This window comes from Anabrus simplex, chromosome 2 (assembly GCF_040414725.1).
Source record: "Anabrus simplex isolate iqAnaSimp1 chromosome 2, ASM4041472v1, whole genome shotgun sequence".
Lineage (NCBI taxonomy): Eukaryota > Metazoa > Arthropoda > Insecta > Orthoptera > Tettigoniidae > Anabrus > Anabrus simplex.
This window is the reverse complement of record NC_090266.1, coordinates 401,907,014-401,930,449: the sequence shown is the minus strand read 5'-3', so window position 1 is coordinate 401,930,449 and position 23,436 is coordinate 401,907,014.

Below are 23,436 nucleotides of genomic sequence, written 5' to 3'. Positions count from 1 at the left end.
AGGTACTGGTACCTCTCCCCAGTTGTATCCTCATGAACCAAAGTCTCATACACCACTACTCTCCACGACACTGCCCATGAGGCAGTAGAAGTGGGATTCCTCGCAGAATCCGGGGAAGGAAGAAACCGCCGCTGGAGGGTAAACAGATCAAGAAAGAGAAAGAACGAAAAAAATTGATGTTAATGGCTTTACGTCCCACTAACTACTTTTACGGTTTTTGGAGACGAGGTGCCGGAATTTAGTCCCGCAGGAGTTCTTTTACGTGCCACTAATTCTACCGACACGAGGCTGACGTATTTGAGCACCTTCAAATACCACCGGACTGAGCCAGGATCGAACCTGCAAAGTTGGGGTCAGAAGGCAAGCGACTCAACCCTCTGAGCCACTCAGCTCGGCAAGAAAGAAAGACAATAGAGTTTAAGTAATAGAAGTGGTAACAATTCCGTTAATGATTTCTATCATATTCGCGAGCATTATGTAAATGGTATAGTTGTACTAAGGCCATAAATAGGAAGTAGTAATGATTTTTTTGGATGAATATGGTATACTCGTTAGTTGAGTTGCCTACCTCCGGAAAAATAAGTGTTTGGTGAGCCACCCGGTTTATAAAGAGGACCGTAGTAATATGGACATAAACACACCGTTCCTGAGGCTGTGGAATTATCCATACGCAATTAAAATCCTCCGACCAGCAAGGAAAAAGAAACAAAGGAAAGTCTACCATAAGAAAATAAAGGAACGGAAGTTAGAGTAAACTGATTAGGAAATACATACAAATACACTCATGTGAACATTATATTTCCTGCAAGAGAGGTGTACAAAAACAGGGAATATAAGCTTTAAGCGTAAATCGTGAGGAAATAGTAGAGCAAAACAATAAGACTAAAATGTAATATGATCAGAAATAAAAAATGTTTGGTTTAGTATTCATATGTATATTTAGGAATTCAATCAATCAATCAATCAATCAATCAATCAATCAATCAATCAATCAATCAATCAATCAATCATGCACCTTCAACCCACCAACCCTACCAATAAACCCTCGTGGACCGGTCGAAACTGACTAGAAACTTCCAGGAACTGAATTCGGGCCTCTTAAACTAAAGAATAGCAGTTAAAAGGCATGTATCCAACATAGAACGATTAGGGGGATAAAATAAAGTTTATTGACATAACTTGGTAAATAGAAGAAAATGAGAACACCAGAAAACAATTAGGGGAATACAAAAGGAGAAAGGATACTCACATTCATAACCTTTTATGTGTTGCGAACACAGTCGAGTCATTTGAATCACGAAATCCAATCTTATGAATTTCAGTGTACACGTCAGATGAGCGTAGCAAAATGTGATTACAATAATATTCAGTTCTTTCTTTTCTTGACAGAAATGACTAAGATTTGACTCCGAGCGTTTCTTTCCTCAGAACAAAACTTTAATGATACGTGAAAGAAGCAACGTTTCACATCTAAAGAATACTATCATAGCATCGGAATGGACTAGACTAGAAATCAATTCATTCCTATTTGGTAAAATACAGCAACAAACTCCAAGGAGACTGAATCCCCCAAAAGAAAAAAGTCAGAAAAGTAAACTTGGCAGAAAAGGAATAAACAAGAAACACAAAGGGATTAAGGGAGTTGCCATAGTTAGGAAGGTAAATAAATATGTCTTCAATGAAATAAATAGAACTGTGAGAAAAATACCAAAAATGGGCAAATAAATAGGCAGATACAGCCGAGAACAAGTGCAAGATAAATTAACAAGTAATAGAAATAAATCAACATCCGTTAGACACGAAAAATGGCGTGGATGCTGCAATTACACAAGACATCAACACAGAACACACACGCATAGAGCAAAATAAGCAAGGTAGAATAAATGATATAGTGTCAAGACACGTTACGACGAGACTCGTAACAGCATGACAAAAGAAATTATATGCTAGAGAGCTTGATCCAAATGCATAGATCAGAATCCTTTTTGCAGAAATATAGGCAAGTCTCCCAGCCGTCAACATAACCTAATCTCAGCACACACGCAATGTAACACATTTATATCGCCCGAAAGACGAACATGAAATGCCCAGCATTAGCGTTAAACCATATAGATAGAATATAAGCTCCAGCAAGACGTAGAAACCGAAGAGAATGATAAATATTCTCTAACAAAATCACACACAAACACATCATCCACACGGATCACAAGGACCAGTAATATCTCCCGCCTCTACGTAGGGATAAATACAGAACAAGCAGAGGAGAAGAAGATGAACGACGTAAAATGTCTGCAGCAAATGAAATAAAATCAATCTACACAACAAAATCTCGCAGTATGTAATATCAGCATAACTATGGCAAGCCAAGAAAGGCAAAAGAGATAAATACATGAAGTCTTGAGAAATAGAATTCGTAGATTCTATTTAATCATAAACATTGATTCAGAACGGAGAATCATATAGGGCAAATAAGGAATCTTTTCAAAATACCAGTAGAAATCTATTAAAATCATATCATAGCCCAACGCCTACATCTTTTCTATCCAAGTCATCCTTGCCTCTCTCTCAGAGAGTAAAAGAAGCAAAAAATATTAAGAAAGAAATGCTTCGTCAATCATATATAGCAAGAGCTGCCATCCGTCTAATAGAGGTGAATTACATTTCAAGTTCGAGAATACTAAAACAGGTAGATTATTCTATGGCATCGATGAAGAACACGATGTCAGAAGGTACAACATAAGGGTAACTTGGTGTGGCACAAGCTTCATCCCTTGAATTCATTCCTAACTTAGCCTTTATCTACTCATTAAGAGCACACTGCCGCCGTCGTATCTACCTGCTGGTACAAGCAATAGTACTCTCTGCAGCCATGTCTGTTACTTCTAACTTATGAATAAGATATCCTGAGTCCACCCTGCTTTCGCTCCCATAAAGCAATGTTGGTCTGAAAAACAGACCGATGTAAAGACTGTTTTGTCCCGGAGATGACTTCCGTCTTACAGAATACTGTTCATATCAACTGCGAGCTCATGCTGAACATTTCTTCAATCACACGTACTAACTGCTACCCTGGGAGAATACGTATATCCTAAATACTTGAAACTGTCCACCTGTTACAGCTTTGCATTCACAACCTGACATTCAATTATCTTCAGTTTCTTACATCAATTTCATCCCGGGAAGGGTAATTGTAATACCATAATCATTGCACATGCTTTCAAGTTTCAAGATAATAGATGTGGGCTTTTGGCATAATCTGTCATTTAGACTTAATCGTCGGCATAGGCAAAACACCTTAATACATATTCACCTAACTGAATCCCTTCCTGCCACATAATAACTTACAATTAGTGATCCATATCAACTATGAAAAACATGGGTGAAAGATCACTGCATTGTCTATCGCCTGCAAGTACCTTGAACCAAGAACCCATTATAACATCAATTCTCGCTGCAATCCAGCTGTCAACCTTTGATTGGTTTTAATAATCTACTCTTAATCTCATAGTCCTCGAGAACAGCGAATATCTCTTTTCTCGGTGCTCTGCATTTTCCTTCTGTAGAACAAAGAAATATCTCTTCATCTCGTAACATTGTTCAATTACTTGGCACATACAGAAAGTCTGGTCCTGAATGCCCCTCTGTGGTCTGAACATGCATTGGTTTTCATGAAGCTTATTCTGAACCAGTGATCGCACCGTCGCTTCCAAGATGCCAGTGAACACCTTGCCTGGTATACTGATCAATGAAATACCCCGATAACTGTTGTATTCCTTCCTGTTCCCTTGGTTGAAATTGTGTGTAATGACTGCTTTCGTCCAATCAGAACGTACTGTAGTGAAATACACAACACACTGAAACCATCTTAGCTACACTTTAATTTTGCAACACAATTATCGTTACACAAATATATAAAATATACACCTTTACTTTATATGTCGCCTTTCTCTCTCGGCATAGATCGGTTATCTTCGGTTTATCGTACAGCCAAGTTCAAAAAGGGTGGCCTACAATACCTTATTAACATGCCATGCTAATTTTATTACTCTATGAAGCATTTTAATCCTTGCCTTCCCACTACATTTTACCATTCCAGGTTTAATTGCATCCATTCCTGGTGCTATATAACAATATATTTTATTTAGCATTCGTTCTACTTACTGATGCGTAATTTCACCAGTGTCAATGTCCACCTTCCCAAGAGCTCCGATATTTGCAACGCCATCAGGAAGAATATTAGATAGGCTGTTTATGTTTCGTCAGCATTTTTCCACGCTTTGGGCGGCAAATTTGAAGTTTTGCGGAGTCTGCATTTTTGGTGCGGGCAAGGTCACTGACCCTTAGTCAATGACGTGAGGTAAAGTAATTCATTGTGACGTCGAACCTTACCTACGTGAGCAGGCCTAACCTCACCTTGGTAAGATTTTGACGTGACGATGACGTCTTAACCTAACCTGTAACAACCGACGCTAACCTAACCTCATTGGGTTAGGTTAGGGACCAAGGTCTTGGTCTTCTAGGAGGATGGATAGGGTCTTCTTCCCCCTTCCTGGGGGCTACCTCCCAGCCCCTGAGAAAATGTAGGGGGAGGGTGAGAGAGAGATTGCTGTCTCTGTCCCCCAGAGGACCACATCCCGGTCATCGACCAAAAGTATTGCCGGCTTCTCAGTCAAGCATGGCCACCTTCGCTTGCGGGAAGATGGTCAACCGAACTCTCTGTACTCTAACTTTTATAGCATTGTCGTGCGGGTGGGAATGTGGGTGGAGCATGGGGGCATGGTACTGCGCCGACGCGCTAACACATCTCTCTCGCGGCGACTTGACGAGTTACTGTGTGGCGGGAGGGTAGACATATCAGCGCGCTCTCGCGGCGTCTACGTTAGTTGCTGAAAACCAATATCCCGCTAGATGAAAAACAGTACGCTCTTGCGCTAAAGTTATAAACTCGGCTGAGATGAAACGCTGCCTAGCAGCTAGTTGCTAAAATGGGTAACAGATCACTCACCAAAAGTTAGTTCACGTATTACTTTCCCTTTGCCTCCTCACACCTAAGAAATATTTTCCTAGTCATCGTCATTTAATTTTATGAAAATGTAGGCTGAGGAAATTGTAGTTATCTTTTCATCACAACCGTTATTCGTCTCTTACTACGCTCCTATCCAACCTCACTTACTCATCTCTTGTTCTTTTCGATGTCGACCGCAAAAATGTATGCGATACCTATCCGAAGGATGGAGAATTGCTTGTCATTTTTAGATAGATAGCGCCCCCAATCCTACTTTCTCCCATGCCTAACACAGTGCGTGAGTAATCCGTTCTACAGTAACTTGCAAACTCGCCGTCAGAATGCTCCTCATCACTTCTCCTTTCATCCACCTTTTGATGTACATGCGCACTAGCTATTACCCCTTGTAATGTCTCTAACTGAATCAAATATACATTTGTTTTCACTAACTCATGAAGTCGCTGCGAGAGCACACTGTTATGTCTCTAGTGGTATCTGATTGTCATTGATTACAGTAACTCATGAAGTCGCCCCGAGTGCGCACTGATATGACTCTTGCGGAATCTTATAGTCATTTGTTTGCATTAACTCATAATAATCGGCGCAAGAGTGCACTGTTATGTCTCTATCGGAAAAGAATTGATTAGAGTAACTCATGGAGACGCCATGAGAGCGCGCTAATATGTCACCTTTCCCCCACACAGTAACTCACCAAGTCGTCGCGAGACAGATGTGTTAACACGCAGGTGCACTACCATTCCCCTATGTTCCACCCACATCCCCAACGGCACGACCCTGCAATAAAGGTCAGAGCACAGAGAGATCGGGTGCCAGACTTCCCGCAAGGGAAAGCGGCCAAGGCTGGCTAAGAAGCCGGCAAAATTTTTCGTCGATGACCGGGAGGTGGTGCTCTGGGAGAGAGAGACAGCAATCCCTCTCTCACTTTTCCCCTATTGTGGGTAGGGGACTGGAAGGTGACCTCCGTGTGGGAGGAGAGGACCCTTTCCACCATCCGAAAAGAAAACAATAACCTCGGTCCCTAACCTAACCCAATGAGGTTAGGTTGGAGTCGGTTGTTGCAGGTTAGATTAAGACGTTATCGTGACGTCATAACCTTACCTAGGTGATGTTAGACGTGCACACGTAGGTAAGGTTTGACGTCACAATGACATAATTGTCCTGACGCCATTGACTAGGTGTCACCAAAAATGCTAACTCAGCAAAAATTCAAATTTTCCCCACCCCAAAAGCGTTGAAAAATGCTGATGAAGCACCCATTGTTTTAGAACTTATACAGCGCGTACAAATAATTTCTTCATTTATTCATTCATGAAGCACAAGATACAGCTACATTGAGCAAATTTCACTTGCACTCTCAACAGACTATTTAACAAACGTAAACTTTCATAATAAAATATAACAAACATAACAAAATATAACAAGATCAGGTACACAGCCTACTAATAACAACTGTCCGAATCGAAAACCATGAGAATGTCCATGTTCATAGCCAAGTCGTCGTGGGTCAAGATGGCGGTTTAATCCCTTCACATCAACTTATCTTTAAGGGGGCACATACAGCTTAAGTGGTCAAAAAAATTTATTTTTCTATTATGTTATGTGATTTTCGATTTTACTCGTCTGTGTAATTCTATGAAAGAATTACATTAATATCTGCAATAGTTCTTGAGTCATGGCCTAAAACGTAATTTTAAACGCTGCAGGCACCACGCTCCATTCTGCTGGCACATAGATCAGAACGCGTTCATGCCTGGTTTCCGAGTTATTACTACAGGCAAATTCATATTTCCCGCGGGGACTGATTGTCATATGACTTGTTTACTTTCTCACACTCCCATGGCACTGATAGCGACATCTACTTCCTTTTATTATTGTTTGTTACCATGCCTAAAAACAGCTGTTTACAGATATGCATATGTGACTTCTGTTTTTATTACGTAAATCTATTGTCTAGCGAGTTGTGTTTTAAAGTGAAACATGGGAAAGAGGAAATTTTTCTGTTTATTATCGGAATGCTATCAGGGAAAACTGTAATTCTGTAAATGAGACGAGGAAGGCTATTTGGCTTGTATGGTACCAAAAAGCATCCTCAGATGGCAAGCCATACCATTATTTCTGACCAAAGGGACCTAATTCTTGGTGCTCTTACCAAAATGCCGTAGTGGAAGGGCAAGTTCAGCCTTAAAAACACAAAAATAACATATCCCTTTCTATAATGGAGGTTATCTAACGTGTGTTTATAGATTTAGTTAAAAGAGATCCCCTGAAGATGTGTGTAGGAGGCCACACCCATAACAATAATGAATCCCTAAACTCCAAAATTTGGAATATTTGCCCAAAATGGCTTTGCAGGGCGTAAAGTGGTAGGTATAGCAGTAAATGATAATATGACTTTCAATGATGGTGTGCAGAGTAGATTGAAAGTTCTTGAAGAGCTACAACTTGTTCCTGGAGAGTACTGCCTCCAGGCTTTCAGCCATATCAATGCTCAACGAGTCACTTACAGCCCTAAAAGAGCTAAACAATCGACAAAGGAGGCAAGGAAAGTAAGGAGAAGACTAAGGATGGAAAAGCATCCCAGAAAAACTCACAAGAGGGAATCATGTATGCACCAGGGATGTTCTACATTTCATTCATTTCAGTTGTAACTTTAATGCTCATTTACCGCAACTTGAGTTTTTCAAAACGGTTTCCCTTGTAACATGAACAGTTTTAAAGATATGAGCATGAATGTTTGTACTTTACATCACTTTCTAGTGTTCTCTAAAAGTGAATTAATTTTGTAGTAACATCATAGCCGGACCTTTAAAAAAATATTTTTGAAATAAAACTACCTAAAAATGAATGATAGGAAGTATTGTTTTAAAATATTACTTAAAAATAAAATGTTTTAGAAAACTTAATTCAGTTTGTTCCTCAATTATTTGGGAATATATAAAATAAAAAATATTGGAATCAGTCCAAAATTGTGGATGATACAAGGGAAACGCTACTCTTGTGTGAAATAAACTGCAAAATTTGAAATGCCCAAAAACATCTTTAAAAATTTTAATTTTCTAAATATTGATAAATACTATATAGGTTTGCAAGGACCTTTTAGTCATGCATGCAAAAGTTTAGCTAAGAAGGCCCTGTGGAAGCTGTAAAAATTGAAATTGAATGTTACTTATTTTAGACAGGTTTGAGCTGTATGTGCCCCCTTAAGGGACTAAGATTTCCCTTTACTTTGAGAAGATTTATAAAAATTTCCTTCCACCTGCCAAGTGATTTCCTGGAACCTAATATAATTTCTCCTGATTTACACAATACACTCAATATTCATTTCCATTTCTAATATTCTTTATTGCTGTCCAAGAAGACTTTCCTGTTCCTTGACCTAGCCTCTCACACATAGTTGTTCCTAGCCATACCCTTGCTGTTCCTACTGCAGCATCGCTCTATGCCACGCATTCTGTTATATATTTATATATCCTGAACCTGCTTACTGTCCATTGTTTAACACTATTTACTGATCATATCCGTGTAGTTCTACCTAATTTCCTAGTCCTGGAGATTGTGTACACCTGTTCGTCTGCAGACAGATTTGATTTCCTTTATCCCATGCCTAAAAACACTTGGTTCACTACAGATCAGATATTGGTCTTTACCATCGAAAGTAGTAGGAATGCAGGGCTTCTGCAGCCTCAACCTCTCCTGGCGCCTGTGGGGGTAGGTCGCCACCATTGAAATAAGGTGACACAGCTCAGGTGATTTGAAATGCGGGCTGCTAGCTAAAGAGTGAATGCTTAATCACAAATGACGCCATAACCTAACGCTAGCCTTGCTGGCACAAACTCACAGGCCAGTGTTCGACACCAGGATAAACATCATGGGAGGCGTTAACGTAAGAGACATGAGTTTGATGCCCAAAAGAGCATGCTTAATCCAACAAACTGAAACTAAATAGGAAAGGTGGCGGCTATACAGTATTTTCGTAGGTCTATCTTCAGAGAGGTACATAAACTGATCACAAACTGTAAATTAGCAACTATTAGTTACATCAGCCTAAATATTGGGAACTAACACAAGGGCTATGAGACAAGATTGCTATTAAACCCTGTTCTTATTGGTCTAATTTTAAAGACAGCTACCTTAGGTCTCAGAAATTCTAACTTAGGACCTATTAGCTTTGTCGGGCTAACGTTTGGAAAGTGACAGTAGGGCTATTCGCAAGATGGCTGCCATGCACTATTCTTAAGGACCTCATTCTAGATAGCCAGCTCAGGGGCTCACAACTTGTAACTTATGACCTATCAGGTTTATCAGCCTAACGCGTAAGAACTAATGCAAGTGCAATTAGGCAAGATGGCTGCTATGCAGCATTCTTATTGTCCCAATTCTAGAGAGCCACCTCAGGGGCTCAAAGTTGTTGCTTATGATCTCTCAGGTACTTCGGCCTAACCTTTGAGAATTGACACAGCGGCTAATAGATAAGATGGTTGCTATACACCATACTTGTGGACCTAATTCTGGAGAGCTAACTTAGCGACTCTCAACTTGTTTTTTTTTTTTTGCAAGTTGCTTTACGTCGCACCGACACAGTTAGGTTTTATGGAGACGATTGGACAGGACATGGCTAGAAGTGGGAAGGAAGCGGCCGTGGCCTTATTTAGGGTAAATCCCCAGCATATGCCTGGTGTGAAAATGGGAAACCACGGAAAACCATCTTCAGGGCTGCCGACAGTGGGGTTCGAACCCACTATCTCCCGAATACTGGATAATGGCCGCACTTAAGGGACTGCAGCTATCGAGCTCGGTGCTCACAACTTGTAACTTCGGACCTATTAGCTGTATCGGTATAACCTATGGGAAATGGCGCAAAGGTTTATAGACAAAATGGTTGCTATAACTATTCTGATTGGCCTAAATTTAGAGAACGGCCTCAGGGGCTCAAAACTTGTAACTTGGGACATATTAGCTCCATCAACTTATGTCTTAGGAACTTGCGCAGGGGCTATTCAGCAATATGGAGTCTATAAACTATTCCTATGGAAATAAATCTAGAGAGCTATCTTAGGGCTAACAACTTGCAAATTTAGTTGCAAGATTGTGAGCAACTGCAGGGGGACTTAAACATTATAGTGGCGATGGACTGCAGGCAACGGTGTTACTGCAAATGTGATGAAAAGTAAAGTTGTGAGTTTTACCAAGAGGAGAAGTGATTTGTGTTGGTGGGATGATAGTACATGATGGGTAACAATGTAACTGCCTTCATTGGGGTAATCATATTAACGAAGTAGTCAAAAAAGTTTACCGATCTCTTCACACGCTTATGAGAATATTTAGGGTATGTAGTAAGGATGCAAAGAAGAGGGCGCATAAGTTTCTGGTAAGACCCCCAGTTATAGTATGGTTCCAGTGTATGGGACCCTAACCAGTTTACTTGATACGAGATATAGAAAAATCAAAGGAAAGCAGCACGGTTTATTCTGAATGATTTCCGGCAGTCTGACTCGTTGGCTGAATTGTCAGCGTACTGGCCTTCGGTTCAGAGGGTCCTGGGTTCGATTCCCGGCAGGGTCGGGGATTTTAACCTTAATTGGTTCATTCCAATGGCCCGGGGACTGGGTTTTTGTGCTGTCTCCAACATCACTGCAACTCACACACCACACATAACACTATCCTCTACCACAATAACACGCAGTCACCTACACGGCAGATGCGTCCCACCCTCATCGGAGGGTCTGCCTTGCAATGGCTGCACTCGGCTAGGAAATAGCCACACGAAATTATTATTATTATTATTATTATTATAATGATTATTATTATTATTATTATTATTATTATTATTATTATTATTTCCGGCAAAGAAGTAGTGTAACTAAAATGTTGCAAACTTTGGGCTCGGAAGACTTGGGAGTAAGGAGACGAGATGTTCGACTATATGGTATGCTTTGAGCTGTCAGTGGTGAGTTGGCGTGGAAGGACATAACTATAAAAATAAGTTTGAGTGGATCTTCTTGAAGTAGGAAAGATCATAATACGAAAATAATACGAAAAATTGGAATTCAGGAGGAGAGATTGGGGCAAATATTTATTTATAAGACGAGGAGTAGGGGATTGTAATAAATTATCAAGGTAAATGTGCGATAAATTTCCAAGTTTCGTTGAAATTACACTGACTGACAGTGACAATGCAACACCAAGGAGGAGTGGTTCGAAAGGGATGAAAGTTGGGGAAAAAAACAGAGACGGCACGGATGAATAATTGATGTTTATTTCAAACCGATATGCAGGTTACACAATGCGCACGGCATCGACTCAGTAGGATGTAGGACCACCGCGAGCGGCGATGCACGCAGAAACACGTCGAGGTACAGAGTCAATAAGAGTGCGGATGGTGTCCTGAGGGATGGTTCTCCATTTTCTGTCAACCATTTGCCACAGTTGGTCGTCCGTACGAGGCTGGGGCAGAGTTTGCAAACGGCGTCCAATGAGATCCCACACGTGTTCGATTGGTGAGAGATCCGGAGAGTACGCTGGCCACGGAAGCATCTGTACACCTCGTAGAGCCTGTTGGGAGATGCGAGCAGTGTGTGGGCGGGCATTATCCTGCTGAAACAGAGCATTGGGCAGCCCCTGAAAGTACGGGAGTGCCACCGGCCGCAGCACATGCTGCACGTAGCGGTGGGCATTTAACGTGCCTTGAATACGCACTAGAGGTGACGTGGAATCATACGCAATAGCGCCCCAAACCATGATGCCGCGTTGTCTAGCGGTAGGGCGCTCCACAGTTACTGCCGGATTTGACCTTTCTCCACGCCGACGCCACAATCGTCTGCGGTGACTATCACTGACAGAACAGAAGCGTGACTCATCGGAGAACACGACGTTCCGCCATTCCCTCATCCAAGTCGCTCTAGCCCGGCACCATGCCAGGCGTGCACGTCTATGCTGTGGAGTCAATGGTAGTCTTCTGAGCGGACGCCGGGAGTGCAGGCCTCCTTCAACCAATCGACGGGAAATTGTTCTGGTCGATATTGGAACAGCCAGGGTGTCTTGCACATGCTGAAGAATGGCGGTTGACGTGGCGTGCGGGGCTGCCACCGCTTGGCGGCGGATGCGCCGATCCTCGCGTGCTGACGTCACTCGGGCTGCGCCTGGACCCCTCGCACGTGCCACATGTCCCTGCGCCAACCATCTTCGCCACAGGCGCTGCACCGTGGACACATCCCTATGGGTATCGGCTGCGATTTGACGAAGCGACCAACCTGCCCTTCTCAGCCCGATCACCATACCCCTCGTAAAGTCGTCTGTCTGCTGGAAATGCCTCCGTTGACGGCGGCCTGGCATTCTTAGCTATACACGTGTCCTGTGGCACACGACAACACGTTCTACAATGACTGTCGGCTGAGAAATCACGGTACGAAGTGGGCCATTCGCCAACGCCGTGTCCCATTTATCGTTCGCTACGTGCGCAGCACAGCGGCGCATTTCACATCATGAGCATACCTCAGTGACGTCAGTCTACCCTGCAATTGGCATAAAGTTCTGACCACTCCTTCTTGGTGTTGCATTTGCTCTGTAGTGTATTTAAGAAAAGGGTAGGTAAACAATTGTAAGTACTGTAAATGTAAACATTAGGTAAGCAATTGATAGGGAATCTGCCACCGGGGTAACCACCCTAACTGTAGATCATTGAAGATTGATTGATTGATTGATTGATTGATTGATTGATTGATTGATTGATTGATTGATTGATTGATTGATTGATTGATTGATTGATTGATTGATTGATTGATTGATTGATTGATTGATCTGGGTAGGTGTTGTAATGTCTAATGCGTAAAGGGCTAAAGGGCACTAAATGCTAAAAGGCAAAAGGGACATAGTGCAATGAAGCGCACTAAAGGGCTTACGGGCTAAATGTCACTAAAGGAATAAAAGAAACTGAAAGGCTATAGGACATTAAAGGTCTAAAGAGATAAATGACACTAAAGGGCTAAAGGGCACTAATGATCATAAAAGCAAAAAATACTAAACGATTAAAGATAAAGGGAACTAAGCTGCTAAAGTGATAAAATGCTAAAGGTCTATTTAGGACCAAATGCCATTAAATGGCTAGTGGGCAGTATAGGGCTTAAGGTTTCTGAAGTGTAGAACTGCACTAAAGGGCTAATGTGTACTAAATGGCTATTGGAGTGAAAGCAACTGAATTGGTAAAGGGCACTGAAAGTTTACACGGCACTAAACATATAAACAGCACTAATGAAAACTAAAGGGGTAAAGTGCACTGTAGTGATAAGTGGCCTAAGGGCAATGCAAGTCTAAATGTCAAACGGATGTAAAGGACTAAAGGGCACTAAAGGGCTAAAATTCACAAAAGGCCTATAGAGCTCAAGGGCACTAGAGTTCCTAAGGGCACTAATGGCCAAAAGGGCACTAAATAGTTACAGGGATAAAGGGTAGTAAAAACACTGAAGAAATCATCATTATTAGTCGTTGTGCTCATTACTGAGCGTCGTGACCTCATAACTCCATCATTTCCTTGTTGCAACCTTGACAAGATGTCTCCATCCAGAGCGGTTTTCACATTTCGTTAGTATGACCTGAAGTGGTAGCCCAGTGATCTTCTTCGCCTGATCTATCCATCTGCTTGCTGTTCTTCCTCGTGGTCTACTGCCTTCAATTTTGCCTTGTAAAATTACCTTTTCCAAGTTCTCTCCGTCTCGTCTCAAAATGTGGCCAAGGAACTGGAGGTAACGTTCACTCACACGGGAAGATAGACGTTTCTTGATGCAGTGTTCTTCCAGAATGGAAACATTAGTTCTTTTTTCTGTCCAGGATACACGTAGCATTCTCCGCCAACACCACATCTCAAAGGCATCAATGCGCTTTCTGTCTTTAGCATTCACGGTCCAGGTCTCACAGCCGTACAAAAAGACGGAGAACACTAGAAATAAAGGACACTAAACCTGGAACACTGAATTTCTGAAATGGACTGTAGAGCCTTATAAGACTGTGCAGTATTTTTGACATTACTTTGACATCAATGTAGTTTAATAGTCTAAACGGTTAGTGCATCTATTGTAACGCTCTGTTTTTAGAGTCTGGAACACTCAATATTTGATTTTAACTTTTCAAGCTTAAATGTTTGGGAGACTTTTAATTCTCCACCATATTGTTTATATTACTTAGAAATTATTAAGTTGCATTTTGAACAAAAAACTTTTCACACTACATCTGTAGGATGGCTATGGGTATTTGATTCAAATCGTCTTCTACTGCTGAGCTGGACTACCTTGGGAAGTATAGCGCTGGTCTTTTGTGCAGCGTTTAATGAAGCTTGGTGCTGATCTTAGGACCCAACCCCGCCGAGGATCGAACCCGGGTCTCCTTCCCTTGTACCGCAGGCTAGCAGGCAATCTAAATGATTGTGCAATACAAATTTGTTTTAATTCAAACACTCAACTTTCTCGTTAAAGGAACTTTAAAATCCACGACCCGACGGGGAATCGAAACAGGCGCTCCTTCCCTTGGATCGAAGACTAGCATGCTAACTAAATTATTATACATTGTCTAGTTAGGACCAAATTTAAACTCCTAACCTTCGAGCTAGAACAAGTTTGTCTTCTGAGCAAAAAATTGTCTCTTACAGCAGGAAATACAAAGTTGACTGTTTTACAATCAGCCCAGAGGTCTTACTCAATTTTAACTCTAATTCTAACACTCTTATCTGCCTAAGTGAGGGGTAAGCCTCTTGTAAAACTGTACCGTTATCAGCCGCGGCTGATGTTGGAACGTAATAGCATATTGAGTCCGCGTAGACTTAGCCTAGGTGTCTCAGGCGGCAGAGCACTGGCGTTTTGAGACTACACATCTGCACACTAATCATCCCCAAATGCTGATCGTATAATGACAGACAGAGGTGATGTTGAAACATAGCTATCAAGTCTATGTAGACTAACTTAGGCTGAGTAGCTCAGGTGGCAGAGCGCTAGACTTTGGAGTCATGAAATCTTTATGTTCATCAGCCCAAAGAACTGATCTAGGAGTGAGAGACAAAGGTGACGTTATAACATATAGTAGCACATCAAGTGTATGTAGACTTAGTCTGAGTAGGTCAGGCGGCAAAATGCTAGCCTTTCGAATCTTGAAAAGCTCCACAGTTATCGTCCTAAAAGGATCATCTATGAATGACAGACAGATGTGATACATAGCAATGTATCAATTCTATATAGACAATTCAAACAGTTTACAACCCGAGCTAAAAGAATTACAGGTTAAAAATTCCCGACCCAACCGGCTATCGATTATTACGTTTTCTTGCACCTGAGACTACTGTGAGCTAAGAGTTCAAACCGATTTAATTCGATTACTGGATTTTCTTAGAGAGATGACTGGCGAGGGCTAACAGCTTAAACCGTCGTAATAAACCCCGCAATTTAAATGCAGGCTATAGGCCTAGATAACTTTATTCATGATTTACGGTTAAAATCTCTACTCCAAAATTCAATGATTTAGGGTTTGATTCTTAACAGCGGCGGGAAAGGGTGCATTTATTTCTAATCTGAATGGATGAAGTACAAAGTTTAACAGAGATTATCTTCTGTCTACTTGAAAAAATATGTGAGTTCGATTGTCTGTTAAGAAGGTTCACTCAGCTTATTACAGGAATGACTACTAAATTAATTTATGAGGGAGGAGGCCATACGCTCCTAAGTCTATGAGGAGAAGGATGACCGACTACTTGAATAAATTATTTATTAATGAGATATAACATTCAGAATAAGACTGTCTGAATTCTTTCGCTATCACATGCTGTGTGAAATTAAACAATGCCATTCAGTACGAGGGCTGATCAACAAAGACAGAGATTGATATTTTTCACAGATGTTTATTACTCCATTTCAATGTTTACATGATCTTTTTCAAAAATTTCAATTCACTTTTTATAGCATATCTGCCAGTCCTTGAACACATGCTGCAGACCATTCTTTGTCAGGTCCTTGAGAATCGCCTCACTTTTCTTGAGCACTGCTTCAGAGTTCTCAAATCGAATGGCCCTAAGTTTTGCCTTTATTGATGGGAAAAATCACAGGGTGCAAGATCAGGGATGTAAGGTGGATGTGGTACACAGGTAATGTTGAATCGAGCCAGAAACTTCATGACTTAATTTGCGACGTGAGGCCGTGCATTGCCATCACAGGGTGCAAGATCAGGGCTATAAGGTGGATGTGGTACACAGGCAATGTTGAATCGAGCCAGAAACTTCATGACTTAATTTGCGACGTGAGGCCGTGCATTGCTATGATGAAGTAGCCACCCAGTCCGAGAAAGCTCTGGTCGTTTCTTTGCAATATGCTTCTTCAGTGTAGCCAATACTGACGTGTAGTATGCTGCTGTAGCAGTAGCATGACGCGGAACTGAATGCTGGTAAATCATTGCCTGAACGCGAAATGCAAATAGCGTCTCCAAAATAGAGCATTACTACCAACCTACCGATACGAGAGTGCTACCGCCTACGGAAATTATACACGAAAACCCGCTCTTTTTAAATATTTATGTTACAGATAGAAAACTATCACGGAAGCTACAGGGAAAAAATCTGACTCAGTCTGTGTTGATCAGCCCTAGTACTTCGGTGCAGGAAAAGTTCGCAAAATATAATTTTGTTTAGAACTTGTTATTTATTACAGAGAGTGTGGGCGTAATGCTATACAAATCAATAATAGACTATTAATCTTGAATTGGATTCAGTTACAATCAGACTGACCGCATGAGTAACGCTTTATATCCATATGAATACGTGAAATAATGTTTCAGAGCACGTTTGTATGGAACACGTCATAGTAAGTACGTATGTATGTAAAGCTATTGATAACAGACCCTCAGGTGGGGTTTTCGAAATAGAGTGTTAGTGTAGCAGAGAACAGTGTTGCGCGGCGGATGTGTTACACCAATATCCAGTCTCTGTGCCAAGCGAATTAATGGTTTAAGTTAAAATTCCTTCAAGTGGTCGGGAATCATACTCAGGGGCATGTAGGACCGTGGTCAGAAACGCAGATCTTTCAGACATGAAGCTGCACTGAGGATATTAATGAAGATCGCAGTGGAATGGGATACTGCATTGAAACAGTCTATGGACTGCTCAAACATACATGAGTGACAAACGTTATGTCAGAATTCGTAGAGGTAAAACAGAAGCAAAATTGTGTAAGATACACGAATACAGTGACATTTTCTTCATTAAAGAAGAGAATGTAAAACTAATTATTCACCTGTCAAATTTCATTGTGATATACTTCACCGGTTCCACAACTGTGGTGTGGTTTATAACTTTCTCGAGTTAGTTCGGAAACATAAACCGTATTTTTAGTTCAATGCGGTTGCATGCTCGTCAGCTCTGTTGGTTTAACTATACTCTTTCTCGTTACGCAGAGTTCAAACTAATTTTACATTTTCAATTGTCCCTCCCTAATAGATTTCAAAAATGAATACAACGACCGCTATGTCGCATTAATACAACATTGGATAAACACACATTTTATAACCAACAATCACTCCTTAAATGAGCAATAATATATGCTGTAGTTTGACCTTCCTTTTCTCACGTACAGATGTTATTGTAATCAGATTGTCTTAGCACTATTCTTTAACTTCTGCCCTAATTAATATTGATAGTAAATTGTCATAATAATTGTTTTATAACTGTTGAATATTGAGCGGATAATTATGAACGCATTATCATGAAGATCAATAAATCAATGCTGATCTGTATTTAGGGCAGTAGCCCAGGTGGCAGATTACATATCTGTTGTTTTCCTAACCATTTCTTAAATTATTCCAGTAAGATTGGAAATTTATTGAACATCACCCTTGGTAAGTTATTTCAATGCCAGCTCCCCTCCCTATAAATTAATATTTGCCCCCAATTTGTCCCCTTGAATTCCAACTTTACCTACATATTTTGATCTTTCCAACTTTTAAAGACGCCACTCAAACTTATTCTTCTACTAATGTCATTCCACGCCATTTCTCCGCTGACAGCTCGGTACATGCCACTTAGTCCAGCACCTCTTCTCCTTTCTGTCAAGTCTTCGCAGCCCAAACTTTGTAACATTTTTGTAACGCTACTCTTTTGGCGGAAATCACCCAGAACAAATAGAGCTGCTTTCCTTTGGATTTTTTCCAGTTCTTGAATCAAGTAATCCTGGTGAGGCTCCCATACATTGGAACCATACTCTAATTGGGGTCTTAGCAGAGACTTACCCTATATGCCCCCTCCTTTACATCCTTACTGCAACCCCTAAACACCCTCATAACCATGTGCAGAGACCTGTATCCTTTATTTACAATCCCATTTTTGTGATTACCCCAAATGAAGATCTTTCCTTATATTAACACCTAGATACTTACAATGATCCCCAAAAGGAACTTTCACCCCATCAGCGCAGAAATTAATACTCAGAGGACTTTTCCTATTTGCGAAACTCACAACCTGGCTTTTAACCCCGTTTATCATCATACCATTGCCTACTGTCCATCTCACAACATTATCGAGGTCATTTTGCAGTTGCTCACAATCTTGTAACTTGTCCGCAAACAGGCTTACCTCTGATTCTACTCCTTTACTCATAACATTTTTATATATATAAAAACATAGAGGTCCAATAATACTGCCTTGTGGAATTCCCCTTAATTATTACAGGGTCAGATAAAGCTTCGCCTACTCTAATTCTCTGATATCTATTTTCTAGAAATGTAGCAACCCATTCATTCACATACTTTTACATTCTTTGTTTAGATAAATAGGACTAACATCATAATCTTGACATGTAATAATTCTTGCACGATTTAAATCTATTAGTATGTATGTCTGTCTTCGACAGTCGAAATTACTATAAATAAACTAATATGAAATTCTAAATGGATTATTGATATATCTTATTAATAAAAGTGACACTTTCCATGTTCCATATGGCATTCGAATGGAATAAAACAGGTATTGTATAATATTTCTTTACTAGCAATACTGAGTGCTGTTGTGGCTCGGATTTGTAATTTGATGTCTATGTATCTGCGTTCTCATGAGAAAGCTAAATACAACTAGCCAAAAGACTGGAGTGGGGAGGTTTATCCCAACTTTACTGTTTATCCTGGTGACATATTCATTGTGACAAAGGAGGCTAATGATACAGAGGAAATTGCCTCCATTTAAGAACAAAAGATATACCCGGATTTACAGGTGCAAAATCTAATCTTGGAACAAAACGCCTTCTTCTTGAAGTTGAGTTTGTCTTCATTTCTGCATGAGCACTATTTTTGTCTAGCATCCCTAGTTTCATTCTCCTTCCATTGCACATACAAGCTTCATTAACACCATCTCACAATGTGTAGGCATTGCCGAAGTACGTTATTTGGTCACCTATTAAGAACTTATTGGTTTATGAAGTTAACGTTTCCTGTTTTGGATAAAAAATTGCTAATTTAGAAAACATTGTACTCTGAAATGGTTGGAAAGGGAAACCATGTGAATCTCCTATAATAACTTGAAATACTCTTTTGTTGAACCTCAATAATGTCATCAGGCCTAGTTCTCCGTTTTCGAGCTTCAGAAGCCATTCAGTGAAGTTAAATCTTAATTTTGGGTCATATGCAAGAATATTTAAAAATTCACTGGATAACACCTTTTCTGTAACAGTGAGAAATTACTGCGAGGCACTGCTTGAAGTCCGCACCACGTAAGATCACTTTTCTAGCGTGAGGTGATTGGTTGTTCACTTTTTCCAATTTGCTTTACGTCACCCGCACACAGGCACCTTTTATGGCGACAGTGGGACAGAAAAGGGCTAGGAATGGGAAGGAAGTGGCCGTGGCTCTAATTAATGTACAGGCCAGCATTTCCCTGGTGTGACAATGGGAAAGCACGGAAAACCATTCTCAGGGATCCCGACAATCGGGTTTTAACCCTCTATCTCCCGAACGCATGCTCACAGCTGCGTGACTCTAAACGCACGGCCACTTGCTCGGTGATTTCTTGTTCATTACAAACAGCTGACCTAATGATAGAGAGCGTAAAGGGAAGGCATGTTTGCCTCGTTCCATTTTCCTCGTCCCATTTGCTTTGTCTCATTTACTCCGCATCTTTTGACATCCGTACGTCAAAAGGTCTGCGAATTTAGAGTCATTACTCTCTCATTCCCGTGATTTAACTTAATCAGTTCATCGTCCTCCAAACGTCTCAAATTAGCTTCAGTTGCTTGTCTCTGCTTTTCGTCTTCCTCGTGGAGGTTTAGTACGTTCGATGGCCGATTCATTTAAAATAAAGGATTAGGAGGTCGTGTCTTTGCAGCCGTCAAGTTCACGCTGAGCCCAGTACCAAGGACGGATTTAGCAGGTAGCTGGGAATGCACGGTGGTGAAAGCAAATGTCTCTCCAGGCCAGACAGTGTTTTGTTTGTTGCTACCTGCCATCGGAAGAAGTGAAGAATCGAGTGAGCGACATTCGTAAGATTTTAAATCGAGTTACAACTGCCTCTAATATCAAAGAGAGTATTGTGTTGTGTTGTGTAGGGAGTTTAATATTAGTCAATTAGCGTGGTCTCCAGACGAGAACGGCATTGAACAACCTAAATAATAATAATTTCGTGTGGCTATTTCTAGCCGAATGCAGCCCTTCTAAGGCAGACCCTCCGATGAGGGTGGGCGGCGTCTGTTATGTGTTGGTAACTGCGTGTTGTTGTGGTAGAGGATAGTGTTATGAGTGGTGTGTGAGTTGCAGATATGTTGGGGACAGAAAAAACACCCAGCCCCCGGGCAACCAATGGAGGTTAAAATCTACCACCCGGCCGGGAATCGAACCCGGGACCCTCTGAACCGAAGGCCAGTATGCTGATCATTCAGCCAACTAGTCGGACATTGCAAAGCCTGTTATTAGGAGACATAGTGAAACTGTTTCGTATTTATTGGATGTTATCAATGAAAATAATCCGCATCAGATATGTTGCTTCCCGGCTATGGAAAATAATTTTCTTGACTTAGTTTTTATTTCTGAACTGCAGGATGGCGTTATCTATTGCATAGAAACATAAAAGATTGTGAAATCTGTTAACAGGGGAGTGGAGTTTAACATCCCTCTGCTTATCAGAATAGTACCGAAGCCTTCCAGAAAGAATAAGGCTGACTTTAGTCACATGCGAATGTTGTTTTCGTTACTTCCGTGGAAACTGGTAGGTGAGTGTACTTCAGTAGAAGAAGCTGCAGGGCTATTCTGTGATTTGTGTTATGCTAATATTAAAGACAGCGTGCCTGTCCATACTTTCAAAGCTCGTAAATTCGCAATCTGGTACGACAATGAGTTAAAAGAAAAACTGAATGAGAAGGAAAAGGCAAGGAAATACTTTCGTGCATCGGCTCAGCCAAGCGATTACATACGTTTCTCCACATTGCGTAAAGAATTCAAAGCACTGCAGGCATTTAAATATAAGGAATATGTTAAATCATTCGAGGAGGACATACATACCAAACCCAAGCAGTTCTGGAACTATATAAACTATAAAGAAAGTCAACTCGTTTTCCGTCTAGGATATTTAATGGCGATCAAGAAGTGAGTAATACTCAAGAAATCGTGAACATTTTTGCAGACACTTTCAGTAAATACCATGACCATGACCTGAAATTTACCATTCGAATTTCTCAGCGACTGTACGCTGGAAACCGTGATGACGTCTGCCAGTGTGGTTATGGAAATTCATTCGGCAGTTGACATCAACAAGTGAAATGGGCCGTATAATATACCCGGTGTTGTGTTTATATATGTATTTGTAATGAAAATGTCCATAACATGTTTATTTCTTCTATATGCGCTTAGAACAGTATCATAAGAGTAATTTTGAAACTTTTAGTGTTTTGGTGCGGATGGTATGAGGTGGTATATGTAGCATACCACCATGCCAGCTGGTCTCTAAAAATTTTAACCTATATATATATATTTAAAATTACAAATATACCACATTTTATTATTATTTCTCCAGTTCCAAACCATGGTGAAAATTAATAGAATGATGAATTTGATAAAATTATGTTCCTTTATTACAAAAAAATGAAAAAACAAAACCCACAAATAAAATATCAAAACAAACAAAAAACTTCCTTACAGAAAAATAACATTGCTTCTGTAATTACCAGCAACATTGTCCTAAAGTTCATGAAAATCCTGGAAACATGTTTTGTTTTTACTGAGGCACAACGGAAGTTGTTGTCCAATACAGACTCTTCATCTGATGGAACCTCACAAAAAATTGTCTCTATTTCACTGTCTTTTAGCATCGCCATTCGTCCTTCAAGCGAAATTATCTGAAATTCCGATCAAAATTGTCATTAGAGAACGGAGCCTAACAAACTCACGAGCGAGTGGAAATAGTACTATTTCAAATAACGTCCATCACAACGGAATAGGGGTAAGTTTGGTTATAGCATTCACTGTCCATGTTTGTGTAGTAAAGGCATGGTGGTAAATAAAACGTGCCACCCACTATTCCCAAGCGAGGAACATGAACATTCAAAAGTACAGTAAAGTGATTGTCATGTACCTTAGCTGTAATATGTAGTCAAATGCTCAGCTGAAATAAACCGCACAAATGTAGGTTTTTACAGCCACAATCCGGTAAAAAGCAACAGATGACGCTCCGATTCTCATTTCTATGAAGTACGAACACCCGAATGCAGCCGATAAGAAGAACGGAGCATAGCGTTCACTCTATCCGCAAAGCAGAGAACTAGCAGAACAGCACTATGTGTTAGTAGTAGAAATTTACTATCATACCACGTCCCAGAATGAATTGAAAAGCTGGTATATATTTCATACCACCATGCTTCTTAAAGCGTGGGCTCCGGAGTTAGCTATCCCACTAACCTGCCTACTGAGCAAGTCTTTTCAAGCTGGATATTTCCCCTCTGAGTGGAAGAGAACCTATGTTGTTCCAGTGCTTAAAAAAATGGGATAACCGTAAATTTGATAATTACAGGCCTGTTGTTTTGCAACCACTGTTGTCGAAGGTGGCTGAGAGAATAGTGTATAGGAGGCTATACACCTGTTTGAACCAATACCTTTCGAATGAACAGCATGGTTTTGTACATAAGCGTTCCTCGGTGTCAAACCTTAGCTTATATTGTAACTACATCTCCTAATCTTCGGACAATGGCTCACAGATAGACTCCATATGTACTGATCTCTCGAAGGCATTCGGCACAGTACAACACTGCGCCCTGATTCTCAAATTATCTGCGTATGGGGTGCATGGAAAGATCCTAGAATGGCTTATCTATCCGGTAGACCTTGTCTTGTAAAACCTGAAGGATTTATATCTTTTCCGTACCACCCAACATCAGGCGTTCCACAAGGTTCAATTCTACGGCCCCTTCTATTCA